Source organism: Peromyscus maniculatus, chromosome 1 (genome assembly GCF_049852395.1).
Source record: "Peromyscus maniculatus bairdii isolate BWxNUB_F1_BW_parent chromosome 1, HU_Pman_BW_mat_3.1, whole genome shotgun sequence".
Classification (NCBI taxonomy): Eukaryota; Metazoa; Chordata; class Mammalia; order Rodentia; family Cricetidae; genus Peromyscus; species Peromyscus maniculatus.
In genome coordinates this window covers 185,835,475-185,850,760 of record NC_134852.1, presented here as the reverse complement: position 1 = coordinate 185,850,760, position 15,286 = coordinate 185,835,475, and positions in this window count along the sequence as shown.

Below are 15,286 nucleotides of genomic sequence, written 5' to 3'. Positions count from 1 at the left end.
TGAGGTAGTCAGGTTCAAATTCCGATCATCAGGCTTCGTAGCAAGTGCCTTTACTTGCTGAGCCATTTTGCTGGCCCCATGAAAACTGTAATGTATATGACAAACTATAATAAACCTGGTCTAAAATTAAAAAGATAAAGACTTACCTATAGACTATACTTGCTTATAAATTAAGAAAACAACACAAAATAAAACACCCACAAATGTTACACCAAGGGGGAAAATAACACAATAGATTAAAAAATTCAACACACAAATGCATTTCACATCAAGACAGAACACAAAATTGCTTAAGATTGATAAATGAAGGTAGATTATTTTCCAGATAGCATTAGGGCAGTTAACTAAATATTTGAAACAAAATAAAGTTAAATAGCTACTCTATGCCAAACAGCAAAACAATTCCACCTGAATTAGAATTTAAATATCAATTAAGAAAATATAAAACCAAAAGAAATGAGGGTGAACATTTTTAGAAGATTTGAAGGAGGAATGGTTTTTCAAATATGACATCAAAGGCGAAAGTAACAGAATTAATCATTAAGATACATAAAATGTCTATTTTTCTGTTTCTGCAGGTACAGCAAAGAACTTTCTCAAAGCCTACTTCAGTTGATAGTCATGTTAAGGCCTTACTTAATCCTCTTCTCCTTGCTCTCTTGCTTCAGTGGCTTCAAATTATGGTATTTTAATGCTAAGTACTATTTGGTGGTCATGTGTTCATACTTCTATATTTAAAAGAAACTTGCATTTTAACTTGCTAGAATTAACTGAAGACTTGAGGAAGAATAAAGATTATTCTTTATTCTGTTATTTCCTGGAATTTTGCATTATTTTCTTCGTAAAGAACAATGCTTGTACATATATACACAGACATCCATATACAATTGTGTCTAGATGCACATACAGATTATCACAGAGGTTATGACTTGTGTGTGTGTGTGTGTGTGTGTGTGTGTGTGTGTGTGTGTAGCATTTCCCTCCAGCCAATCACAAGGCATATCCAACAGAGTTTGTAATCTCTTTTTTTCATGTTCTACATTTAGGCATTTGATTTACTGTTACATCTTAAAGCTTACACATGTTTCATGTATTCTTTTGAGTATAAGTGTTACTTGATAATATTTCTTAAAAGGAATTTGTGATAAATACAATTTAGTGATGTCTCTAAAATGTACACAAATAACTAACAAAGTGAAAATCTGAAATATTTAGATCATTGTGACTCAAAGAAATGCAGTCCATGCAGAATTTTTCAGCCCATTAGTAAAGGACAACCCAGCTTTGAGGTAGGTAGAAAACTTCTTTAGTGAACACTGGAGACAAAGGATACTCAGTCTTAACCAAAAGGCTGAGAAGGAATGTTGGAGACAAATTAATCTTGTCATTTAAACTTACAGAGTTTCATGGTTAAAGTTTTATTTAGAATGTGTGTGTGTGTGTGTGCGTGTGTGTGTGTGTGTGTGTGTGTGTGTGTGTGTGTGTGTGTGTGTGTTTTACAGTTGTGAAAAAATATATTTTAGAGTGTTCTCTATCAGTGGAAGAGCTGGATGTTGGTAACAGAATTCATGTTCTAGAAAGGGCATCGTGCTACCAATGGCTATGATAGCAGAGCTGTGCCTCCCAAATTTTAATATCCAAATAAATAACCAGAAGATATCATTAAAATCATATTAGTATCCAGTAGACTTTTTTTTAGAGTGCTGATTCAAACTCTATTGACCTGTGTAGAGTCCATGATTCTCTATTTCTGTCAGTCTGGTTGCTGATACAAAAGTCCTTCTAGAATGTGGAGCACGTTTTCACTATTGGCAAACTAGGGTAATGGTAATGCAGTTTGGAAAACAGTTCCTAGATTTGAAGTCTGCATATTACTTAACAAGTGGTTTGGTTTTGCAAATTCGTCTTTTTTTTTTCATTAAGGACAATTATGTAATTATAATAATAAAGCTACCATTTAGAACGTCAGCTATGGGCCAGCACTATGCTATGTGTTTGGCCTACATATATTAATCCTCGAAACAATCTGACAAGGAATGACTGTACTCTCTTACAGTTGACCGTACTGTGATTGGAATGGTGAAGCCACCCGTCCCAGGGGCATGGTAAGTGTTTTGCTTTTTCCACAGTGGGCTCTTTTTCTAAAGCGATGTCAGAAACCAATGTTGACAGTGCAAGCCGTGGGCCCAGAACAGCACTTGATATCTAATAGATCAGTATTAAATAATACCTCCTTTCACTTCAGACAGGGTCAGTATTACACATTTAACTGTGGTCATCAAAGATAACATTACAAATTGACAAGATTTGGGAAAGAGATCACTTTGGTAGCCTGTGTCCCTAAATCCTATATTTCTCTATTCCTCGGCTCCATTTGTGTGTGTGTGTGTGTGTGTGTGTGTGTGTGTGTGTGTGTGTGTAGGAGGTATTTGTGATTGGTGGTCACAATCTTATTATCCTGCTCCATGGAATTTGATGAGACTGGTCATCAAAAAAAAAAAAAAAAGCCTAATCCCACAGCTTCCCCTCTCCACTGACACCATCTCTACCCAATGTGCTCCTTCCCTTAATCCTCCCTCATTGCTTAAATTCTTTGTTTAAAAGTTCATTTTTAGATATTAGTGTTTTTCTTTTTTCTTTTTTTTCAGAGCTGAGGACCGAACCCAGGGCCTTGTGCTTGCTAGGCAAGCGCTCCACCACTGAGCTAAATCCCCAAACCATGTTTTTCTACATATACAAGCTGTCTTGTCTGTATGTTCATTAGATTTTGTTAGCTCCCTTGGAACCTTGGTTGTGAGGCACCATGCAGATGTTGGGAACGGAACTTGGGTCCCTGGGAAGAGCTACAAATTTTCTTAACTGCTGAGCCATCTCTCCCGTCCTGGCTTTCTAAACCTTGCTGTCAGGGTCCTTCCTACCCTCCTTGAGGAATCGGTACAGTGTCGTGTTCCATACAGTAGTTTGAAATGGTTTTAGTTTTGTTGGGAGTTGTCAAAACTGGGACTGCAGCTGAATATGTTCCTGTAGTTTTCTTGTACAGTGCAAATTAGACTCGGTGACTATCAAGAGTCAGTGTCTGATGACCTAAATAGATGCAGGTGAGCTGATGTAGCCATGAGATCATTTGATAGGCCAGGGTTTCTCAGATCAGTCTGTAGAACAAGGATCTCTGGGAACTTGTTTAAGTACAGTTTCGTGGGCTCCACTCCAGACATAGTCAGAGTCTCCACTCTGAGTCAGAGTCTCTGAACTTGGATTTGTATGTTTGATCAAGATCTCTAGATTAAAGCACAAGCTAAAGTTGGTTCTAATCTAGAGCTTCATTTTCATATGAATTATTTTGCAAGTTATAAACACACAACTTAGATATTAACACTTATAGACAACTACTTATTAACTGCACATTCCACTGGCTTTATGAAAATGGAAAAGAGTACTTCCTTCAGCTCAGCAAAGGCTATTCACAGGGTCTGTAAGCAGCAGATCACACTCGCCCATCACTCATTGCCTCCTACAGTCTTGTGTAATGAGTTATCTGAATATCTTCATCCAATGTCAGGTTTCCATACACACATGGTTGTGATGACAGAAAAAGCTATCAATGTGAAGGAGAGATGTAATCTGGAATTTTTCTTCAGATTGTAAATTTAATCCTGACCCATGTCCTTCCTCAATATTTCCCCTACAGAAGGAAGGAGTCATACTAATGTGAACAAAAGAATTATAGTGCATATTGTTACTCAATTTTAGATTACCCCAGTTATCCTATCAAGCATCTCTTCTAATCCAAATCTGACCAACCAAAGATCAAGTTGGGATTTTTGCATCTCTGTTCCTCAGATTTTCACTCTAGGTTTTTTCAAGTATTAGATTCATGACTGTTTGGTTAGTTGAGGCATTTTTCTTTTTCTGTTCAAAGAGATACTTTGTTTAATTTTAGGAAACAGATAACTCCATGCTAAAGGAAAACTCGTAGAAGCTGTAAGAAAATTAAGAACACTGTTCAATTATCAAACCCAACTATTTCCCTTCACTACTGTGCAATTCTACACTGTTTCATCTCATCTCAAGGGATGACATAGGAATTCACCAGCAAGAAGTGGGAGGGACTGTCTCCTGGAGTCTGTGTCTGAGCTCCAGTTGACAGCAGTTTGAAAAACTCAAAGATTTTGAAACTTGTCTTTGAGTGGTCACAGTTGCATCTTGAATAATAAAAACAAGAAACTGTGTAGAGAACTACACAACATTATTTAAAGGCCCAGATGACAATATCAATAAGTTAGGACAGTTAACACTTTTAGTGTAAATAACTTGGAAAATTATTCAAACTTTTGAAGATTACTGGAAAGATTTAATGCTCAATCAAAATTCTATTGATTTTTGAAAACAGTGAAAATTTAATTTTTTTTCAAGAATAAATGTGACTGTATGAACATCTTTAAGAATATAGATTTGAATCTTAACATTATTTTTAAATAGATTTTAAAAGCTAAAGTGTTGAATTTTGTGGATAGAGAACTAATTGATCTCATTCTATAAAGGAGAATAGACAGACCAAAATTAATTATAAAATAGCAAAGTGTCATGGAAAATATATTGTGTAACATATGATAAGACTGAATTATACAGGGGCAGAGAAAATGGTCAAGTATGAAATGCTAACACACAGACATGTTGGAGAAGACTGTGATCTTAGAGCAAAGTTAGTGAAAGGAATCAGCAGGATACAAACATTCTCAAATTCTGAGATAAACCTTACCCCCCAAAAACATTATTAGTAAACTAATATTGGTGTAATCTGTTCTAACTATTCCTAGAAAGGGACAAATAAATAAACAAACAAATGAAGGAAGGAAGAAATGAAGGAAGGAAGGAAAAAATAAAGGTGGAAAGAAAAAAATCTCATAGCCAGCCAATGCTTATATCTTCTATATTAGTGGTTCTCAACTTGTGGGTCGCATCCCTTTTGAGGTCAAATTTTCATAGGGGTTGCATATGAGCTATCCTGAATATCAGACATTCACATTATGACTCATAACAGTAGCAAAATTTCAGTTATGAAGTAGCAATGAAAATAATTTAATGGTTGGTGGGTCACCACAATATGAGGAACTGTATGAAAGGGTCATAGAACTAAGAAGGTTGAGAACCACTATTCTATATAAACTAACCATGACTTTAAGATCTATAACTACTTTTGAATACTTTTCAGGTGAATTTTTTGTTATATTAATTTTATTTTGAATTATGTGTATGTGTGTGAATATCTGTGTGTGGGTATGAGCATGTGAGTGTTGGTACCTGAGAAATTCAGAAGAGGGAGTCAAATCCCCTGGAGCTGGAGTCGCAGGCAGGTGTTAACTTCCTGATGTGGGTTTGGGAACACATTTGGCCCTCTGGAAGAGCAGTGTGCTGTTCTTTACCACTGAGCCCTCAATGTTTTAGCTGTGATACAGGGTTCTAAAAAGTTTGGAATCATCTCAGCCCCTCCAGTCTAGTAGTGTAGCTATTCATGTAAGTAGCTCAAAAACCTAAATAATTTGCTAATTGTATTATGTATTAACTTTGGCTTTTATGAATTTTGGATTACTGAGAACTAAAGTACAAGAGTATTTTTTAATAAGGGGATTTTCCTTAACAATTTGGAAACAATTGCCGGGCGGTGGTGGCGCACGCCTTTAATCCCAGCACTCGGGAGGCAGAGCCAGGCGGATCGCTGTGAGTTCGAGGCCAGCCTGGGCTACCAAGTGAGCTCCAGGAAAGGCACAAAACTACGCAGAGAAACCCTGTCTCGAAAAAACCAAAAAAAAAAAAAAAAAAAAAAAAACAAAAAAAAAAAAAAAAAAAAAAAACAATTTGGAAACAAAAATGACTTTGCTCAGGGAAGTTCTTGCAGAATCTGCAGTGGACATCATATTTCTCTAGCAGTAACCTCAATGTTCTTGAAGATCTCAGCCACTATGGTGAAAATGCCTTTCTGACTCCATCATGCTGCCCATTCATAGAATACAATAAAGATTCCAGAAAGAGCATTTAATTGTTAGGAGTGGTGTAAATGAGTACAAATCCTGACACAGACAATGGAGTAATCAAACAAGTCTAGGGAGAAAAACAACCCCATTGTACACCAATTATTCTTGAAGGCATACCTTGATACTTTGATAGGAGGGTAGGAATTGAGGGAATGGTGATGTCTTCCTTGAAGCACAAGGTTATTAACTGTTAAAATCCTATCATAGCACAATGGGAGAAGATCTCCAAAAGAGACTCAGAAGTAAACAGTTCTGCTTTAGTAATTAAGTCCCCGGTTATCTGTGTGAGAGCCTTGTGTTGACTTTGACCAGGGAAGATGCCATGACAAAGAAAGCCAATGCAGATATTCCAGTAGAGCCTTAGAGGGCTGATGGGAGGAGATGGTGGAAGGAAGAAACAGGGAGTGGCATGTTATGGGGATTTAGTACTTATAGATACTTTAAATGCAGTCTTCATGGTTTAGATATAAACTGTCTTCCGGGAAGGCCTACGTGTCATCATTTGATTTCCAGGTGGATCAATTTTAGAAGGTCACAGAAACTTTGAGAGGTGGGACCTGGCTGGCAGAAGTAGGCAGGTGGTATCTGGCCCCTTCTCGTTCCTGTCCTCAGCAAGATGACAAAGCTTCCCTGCCACAGGTTCCCACTGTCATGGTGTTATTTTTCAGGTGCATGGGGCCAAGTGGCTGTGGACTGAAACATTTGAAAATGAGTAAAATCAAACTTCTTTTTAACATTGTTTTCTCAGGTATTTTGGTTATCGTAATGTAAAAGTAATTGATTCAGGGGCATTTTTTTTTAAAGAAAAACCTACTTTAAAAGTGAAAACCTAGATATAAAATTCATAGCATTGATGGTCTTGGAATAAAGGAATTATTAATGGAGAAAATAAAGTCCCTCTGAAGCATTCTCAAGGACAGATTACACTACCCAAATTGAGGGAGGAAAAACAGTAAGTAAGAGCAAGGAAAAACAAACAAACAAACAAGAATGTAGTCTTAAGATACTTACATGTGACGTAAGGCCATATTATGCCCTGAGTCTTGAGTTTGTAGAAGGATGTGGAAATCCTATCTATATGGTAGTGATACTCTAAGTACTTTTATTTATTTCTTTGTTGTTAGCTTAACCCAAGCTAGAGTCATCTGGTAAGTGGAATGCAAAATGAGGAATTGCCTCCATCATATTCGCCTGTAGACAAGACTATGGGGCATTTTCTTCATCAATGATGGATGTGCATAGGCCCAGCCCATTGTGGGCGGTGTTACCCGTAGATAGGTGGTTCTGGCTGTATTAAAATGGTAACTGAACAAGCCATGGGGAGCAAGCTGGTAAGCATCCCTCTAGGCCCTTGATTCAGTTTCTGCATCCAGGTTCTTGCCTTGACTCAATTCCCTTCATGATGTTTTGTGATATATAAAGTGTAATAACCCTTTCTCCCCAGTTTGCTTTAGGTTATAGTCTTTATCACAGCAATAGAAAACAAACTAAGACAGTAGGCAAGGAAAAAATGCAAGAGTTTTAGGATAGTGGACGTTTATACCAGGGTTCCTGAAAACTGCTGAGTCCAGACAGTATGCAGCAGTGAAGCCCCAAGAAGCCGTAATGTGAAGCTGTGAAGGTGAAGCCTCAGTTAAATAATAGCTCGAAGATGTTGGAGATGCTTGGATTATGAGCTGTCTACTGAGGAAGGATGCAGTCTGAGAAAGAAATGACATGTATTAAAGGACTCCAAACTGGAGCAGTTGTTTCCTCAATCCTGAAGCCCAGATAATGCCATCATAATTCTCCGATACCAGACATGGAGTTTCAAGGTTATTCTGAAGCGTTTCCATCTTGCTTTCATCTGAATTTCCTTGTCATCCTCCCACTCTTCCATTTTGAAATGTGAATGCTTACCTTGTACTTGTATCACTTTTGTTTTGTTTTGTTTTTCATGACAGGGTTTCTCTGTGGAGTTTTGATAGCTGTCCTGATCTCACTCTGTGGACCAGGCTGGCCTCAAACTCACAGAGATCCACCTGGCTCTGCCTCCCGAGTGCTAGGACTAAAGGCGTGTGCCCTCACCGCCCAACCTTGTAACACTTTATGCTGGAAGTTTTCAATTTTTTTTTTAAAATAACCTTTTCAGGGTTTCACAGTTAAAAGCCTGAATCTCAGGAGAGTCTCAGTACTTAGACTTCTGGGAAACAATGGGCACGTTAAGATTCAGACACCTCTAAGGAGTGATTAAGTGTATTTCACATTAATTATGAGGGGATAAGACTGTAGGTCAGGGGTGAAATACTACTTTTAAAAATGTGTTAGGTAATAATTAAGATGTGGAGCAAATCTTTTATATCCATGAACAGATGCATGGATAAGTAGAATGTGTTGTACATATACAACAAAATTACATTCAGTTAAAGAAAAATGAAACCATGGCATTTTCAGGAAAGAAAGTGGAGTGGAAATTTTCATATTAACTGACATAGGCCAGACTCAGAAAGACAAATGCAGCACAGACAGACACACAAAGGCGGACTCACAAGACAAATAAGTTTTTCTTAACATGTGAATCTTAAATTGTAAGGTTCCTATGTGCGCACGTATGTTTCTGTGGAGGCGTGCAAGCCTCAGAACATGGAAGAGGATCGTTCTTCTCAGTCTGCTTCTTCACTGATGATGGCTTGCGGCCAGGCATCACTCTCCTCAGCCATCCCTGCTCTACCGTGATGGCCCGCACTCACAAATCAGGAGCCAAAACAAACCCTTCATCCCACTGGTAGCTTTTGTTGAATATCTTTTAGCAGCAGCAGCAGCAGCAGCAGCAGCAGCAGCAGCAGCAGCAGCAGCAGCAGCAACAACAACAAGACAAACCCTCCGTAACCAGCACAGTAAACTGGTGATGCTGGGCTTGTCCTTCCCTGATTCTCATTTTTTAAAAAATTTTCTAACATGATTTATTTATTCTTTTGTGATTTTATGAATTTTTCCCTCTTCTAAGTGTAGTTTTAATTAACGTGGTTTCTGTAATGCTGGCTTAGTGGTAACACATTACTTTTGTTTATTATGAGTGAGGAAGATTTCTATCCTTCAGTTTTAAAGAATAATTTTTCTGGATCTTAGTCTTGGTTTCTCCTGGATTTTAAGTTTTTGTTTTTTTTCTGAGAAGTCTGTTGTTTCTGTGATATATCTGACTTTCTGAGTAACTCATAATTTCTCCTTTGTGGCTTTCAGCCTTCTTTCTCTGTCCTGACCCTTGAGACTTATAAACATTTTAAATTAATTAACTAATTAATTAACTTGTTTTTTTCCCCAGCCAGATCACAGTTCCCCCTCCCTCTCTGCTCTCCTCCCAATCTCTCTCCCAACCTCTCCCCAACCCCATCCACTCTTCCTCCTTTTCTCTTCAGAAAAGTGCAGGCCTCCCATTTATATCAGCCAGCCATGGCATAACAAGTTACAGTAAGACTAGGCACCTCCTCTATTAAGGCTGGATAAGGCTACCCAGTAGGAGGAGAGGGTCAAGCAGGTAACAGAGTTAGAGACAGCACCTGCTCCCACTGTTAGGAGTTTCACAAAACCATGCTACACAACTGTAACATGTGTACGGAGGGCCTAGGTCAGTCTCATGCAAGTACTCTGGCTGGCAATTCAGTATCTGTGAGTCCCTATGAGCCCAAGTTAGTGGCTTCTGTGAGTTTTCTTGGAAAATCTCTGTGCCACATAATAATCAAACACTAAACATACGGAACAAGGAAAGAATATTAAAAACTGCAATGGAAAAAAATGTCAGGTAATATATAAAGGTAGACCAACCAGAATTACACCTGAATTCTCCATGGAGACTCAAAAAGCCAGAAGGCCCTGGACAGATGTCTTATAGACTCTAAGAGACCATGGATGCCAACCCAGATGACTATACCCAGTAAAACTTTCAATCATTGTAGATGGAGAAAACAAGATATTTCAAATAAAGTTAAATTTAAATAATATCTATCCACAAGTACAGCCCTATAGAAGGTACTAGAAGGAAAACTACAACCCAACGAGGTTAACTACACCCACAAAAGAACAGGCAAATAAATAATCTCACACCAGTAAAACCCAAAGAAGGGAAACACACACACACACACAAACACACACACACACACACACACACACACACACACACACACACACACACTACCACCAACAACTAAATAACAGGAATTAACAATCATTGGTCATTAATATCTCTTTTCTTATTTTATTTTTTTATTAAGAAATTTTTTCATTCATTTTACAGACCAATCAAAGATCCCCATCTTCCCTCCTCCCTTAATATCTCTTAATACCAATGGACTCAATTCCCCAATAAAAAGACAAAGGCTAACAGAATGGATATGAAAACATGATCCATCCTTCTTTCTACTTCATAAGAAAGACACCTCAACACCAAAGGTAAACATTACATCACAGGAAAGGGTTGGAAAAAGATTTTCCAAGCAAATGGACCTAACAAGCAAGCTGGTATAGCAATTCTAATATCTAACAAAATAGGATTCCAGCCAAAATTAATCAAAAGATATGGAGAAGGACATTTCATACTCATCAAAGGAAAAATACACCAAGAAGACATTGCAATTCTTAACATCTATGCTTCAAACACAAGGTCACTGACATTTGTAAAAGAAACATTACTAAAGCTTGAATTACAAATTGAACCCCACACATTAATTGTTGAAGGCTTCAATAACCTACTCTAACCAATGAACAGGTCATCCAGTCAAAAACTAAACAGAGAAGTAATGGAGTTAACAGACGTTATGATTCAACAGGATCAACCAGATATCTATGGAACATCTCACCCAAATACAAAAGAATATACCTTCTTCTCAGCACTTTGCATAACCTTCTCCAAAATTGACAATATACCCAGTCACAAAGCAAGTCTCAACAGATACAAGAAAACTGAAATAACCCCCTATACCTTATCAAACCACCATGGATTAAAAAGTTGGATTTCAACAACAATAGAAACAACAGAAAGCATACAAACTCATGGAAACTGAACAACTTTCTATTGAATCACTATTGGTCAAGGAAGAAATAACGAAATTAAGGACTTCCTAGAATTCAGTGAAAATGAACACACAGCATACACAAATTTATGGGACACAATGAACTCTTTAGGTTTTAACTATATGCTGTGGAAGCTTCTTTTCTGGCCATGTCCATTTTGGGAGAGTGTCTTCTCTGATTTTTTAAATAGTCTATATCTCAGTTCCCCCTTCCACACCACTTCTTTAGAGGTTTGGTCTCTTCAATGTGCCACAGATGTCCTCAGTATTGTCATCATTCTTATTTTTTCTCTGTTACTGTTTAAATGTAATAAACTCTCAACATTGTCTTCAAATGGTTTTTTGTCTTTTACATTATATAATATGTTGGTAATGCTTTCTACTATGTTTTATAATTTGATTTACTGAGATGTTCATTTTCAACATTTGTCTCCCGCCCCCAATCTCTGTCTCTTTGCTGAACATCTTGTCCAAGTTGCTGAATTTTCCATCCGAGTCTTCAAGTGATGTATTTACTTTATGCATTTATGTACTGACGTCCTCTCTGAGGCCACTGAGCATTTTTGAACAAGATTGAATTGTTTTTTAAAACTAGGTTGAATTTGTATCCAACATTTCAACAGCTTCAGGATCTTTGGATTGAGTTAGTGAGAAGTTATGACCCTAGAAGTCATGTTGCCTAGCTTGCTCATGGTTCTTTGATGTAATCTGTACATCTGTTGAGATGACCATCTGTCTGTTTTATATGAGCATCTTCAGAGTGAGCAGCCTTCTCTTGAGGCCTCAATTGTGGTACCCACTCAGAGAGTAGACAACAGAGCCCCATAACCACAAGACAAAAACAAACCAGATATAGAAATTTAATAAAAATCAACAGTAAGCAGAAGAAAAGGCACCAATAACCAATGAAAAGAGAGGGGGAAGATAATATAGAGTGAATTACAAATTTAAAAATTAATGAAGGTAAAGATGATAATAACACAAGAATAAAAGTATGGAGGATGGTGGCAAAGGGGGAAAGAGAAGCAAGATTAAAGTATAGCAAAGGCAAAAGAAAACAATGCAAAGAAGAGAAATAAAGAGACTACAATTTGATTACAAAATAAAAATACTTAAGTAAACTGTATAAAAGATGGAGAAATATAAATTAAAAACATGTAAAAATAAAAATAATAAAATAAAGTTGGGCCTGTGCCACAGGCTTATAACCTTGTTTACTTAGGGAAACGAGGCAAGAATAATCATAAATGCAAGGCATGCCTGGGCTATGGAGTGAGTTAAGGGCCAGGCTGGGAAAATTTGTGACACTCTTTCTCCAAACAAAAAATACAAAAGAAGTTGAGAAAAAAGTTCAGTGGTACAGGCCTTAACCTAGTCTATACTGGGCCCTAGACTCAATTCCTACAAATAAAAAGTAGAAACACATAAAAAAAAATTATAAAAGAAAAAAGGCTATTGAGCTTTGTTTCAGTTCCTTCAATACTGGAACCGGTCAGTCCTGTCAGGCCGTACACGGAGTGTATTGGAGTTTCTCTCTCTTTGCACTCCGTGTAGGTTGGTGTAGGTTGACTAAGGGCAGGTTGGCCAGGGCTATGTTGTCAATATCAAGGTTTGCACTTACCTGAGTTGTGGACTGAAACCCCTTGCTGACACTAATGACCTCTGTGGCCTGCGGGCCCAGGCAGGTTCCTACTCATTCCAGAGACAGTCTCATAACCAGGGACAGCCAAAGTCCAGAGAGCTGGGAGTCCCCACAAGAGTGGGAGCAGCAGAGAGCTGAGCTCATTCTGGAGTAGAGATGCAGAGCTGAGGAACAGACTGCCTCCCGGGCTCGGCTTTCTTCGACGCCACAACAGGAAACTACCGAGCGTGCTCCATAAAGTTTAATAAGGAGGATAAGATGTGGGGTAAATCAGAGTAACTGCTTCCCAGCAAAGAAAACCATAACCACCAAATCCACCGCGCCCTCTGGTGGTAAAGTGCATACCACATTGTTCTTGAGACTTCTGTCTTAAAATGTTTCGTAATTCAATGGCAAGTGGTCAGCCTTGAAATCATACATATTCCAGTAATGTTATATGTGCTAAGCAGGTTATGCATACAATTACACTATATTCTAACTTATATTAAAAATTGTATGTGTGTGTGTGTGTGTGAAACAAAGAAACAGAGGCCATAAATTTGAGAGTGAGCAAGCGAGCATAGGAAAGGATGGAGGGAGAAAAAGGAAGGAGGAAATCAATATAATGATATTTTTATCGCAAAAATTAAAAAATCCAAAAAAGTAGGTACCCTTTGTAGAACAAAAATTTAGGTAAAGGGAGAATGCTATTTAAGTAACTATTTTTGTGATGGTATTATTAGCTATGTTTCCATGTCTATCCACTTAAGGAGTTAACTTTATTATAGTTACATTTTGTTTCTTAGAAGCAAAATTCTGTTAGACTTTTAGTAATTCCAATGTAACTACAAAACATTTTCCTTTCTGATGGCATACATTTCTAGACCTGTATGTGATTTGAAATATTTGGTCATTGAAAACTAAATTTTATCTGCCAAAACTCTTCATACATGAGGAGCTGAGGGTGCACCTTATTGGATGTAAAAATAAAACAGTTGGTTGTGAAGTAATTAAATATACAACCTCATCAAAGTTAAAGCTTACACAAGGTGGGGCATTTGCACCTCAGGAAACAAATTTAGTAAAATAGCAACCTTAGATAATTTGCACTGTAATTTGTACTGTTATGGATTCTTATATGTTGATACAAATTTAAACTATTTTATATTCCTGTTTAAGATAATTTGTATATTGATACAAATACAGAACTATGTTTGTTACAATGTACATGTATCTCTACTCTTATTTGAAATATTTTTATATTGATACAAATGTAAATTTATATCTGTCATACTTTATGTATGTTCTACTTCTGTTTAGGATATTCAGTATATTGATATATATTTAAGATTATTGTCATATTGCATATCGCACTATATATTCCTACCTCTGTTATAAATATCTTGTGTATTGTCACAATTTTGAAGTCATCGTTCTTCACCATACATTTGCTTATAGACTGTTTACCTTGTTTACATGAAGCCTTAGTCCTTAGGTTATTTCAGTAGATAAGACTTATAGATTTATAGTCACCTATGCCTGTCATCTCTATAGTTACGTTAGTTAGTTTATCCAGATTTACAGGTACATAGGTCAGATGGACAGGTAATCTTCAAACACTTTATAGACCTAGAGAATATGGCATTTAAATAACTTAGAATTCTGTTGACGTGAGACACAATTGCTTCTGGCTGCACCAATTTGATCCTGAGAAAATGTTGGGCTTCTAAGACATTTCCATTTGGAAGTTTGTCTTTTTGGCACAAAACGGCCTACTGGGCAAAGAACTGCCTGACTGATGACTGACAGTACAAATGCAATGCTGTCCTTTCTGGACAAGTGGGACACAAGGAAAGCGACCACTGTACTCTGCCAAGACAGGGTAAAATGGTCTTTCAGAATTCCTGCTTCTGAAAATGGTCTGTCAGATACTCTAGGCCTGTAGCCAATTTGAATGCACCAACAATGCTGAGAAACATTAGGTGACTGTCCAGGCTGCCAGCTGTCTTGGTCTACTCTTGCAAGATTCCCGAAATTTGCTTGCATCCATCTACCATTTCTCAGGTACCATTATGTTCCTTCTCAGGTCTTTGATGGGATTGAAGACTAACAGTTATAGTTACAACTTAGTATATATAATATCTTAGATAGAACATATTAAGTATTAGATTCAGGTTCTTTAGGATAGGACACCTTTTGGAATGATCTTTATAACAGGCCATTTACCTATGCTCTATACTTCTCTGGATTTTAGTATGTGTTTCTTGCTTGATATTGTTTGCATTGGTTATAGTTCCATCTTATCTAGGTCATTATCGCTCATTATTCCTGGACAATATTTGATAACCATTCCTTTGTATATAGTCTTGTATTAGTTTAGAACCTTATTATTTAGACAAAAAAAGGGGAAGATGTAGTGGGTAGCCATTCCAGCTTTGATCTGGAAGTTCCAACCCCCATTGAGACTCGGGCAACTGTCACACCTATGAGGCGGGGCCGGGGAGGTGCCTGGAGACCCGAGAGCTGGATGGGCGAGTGCTCTCTCTGTGCCGGGACCCTGAACAGTGGAGATGGACTGAGCAGAGCTC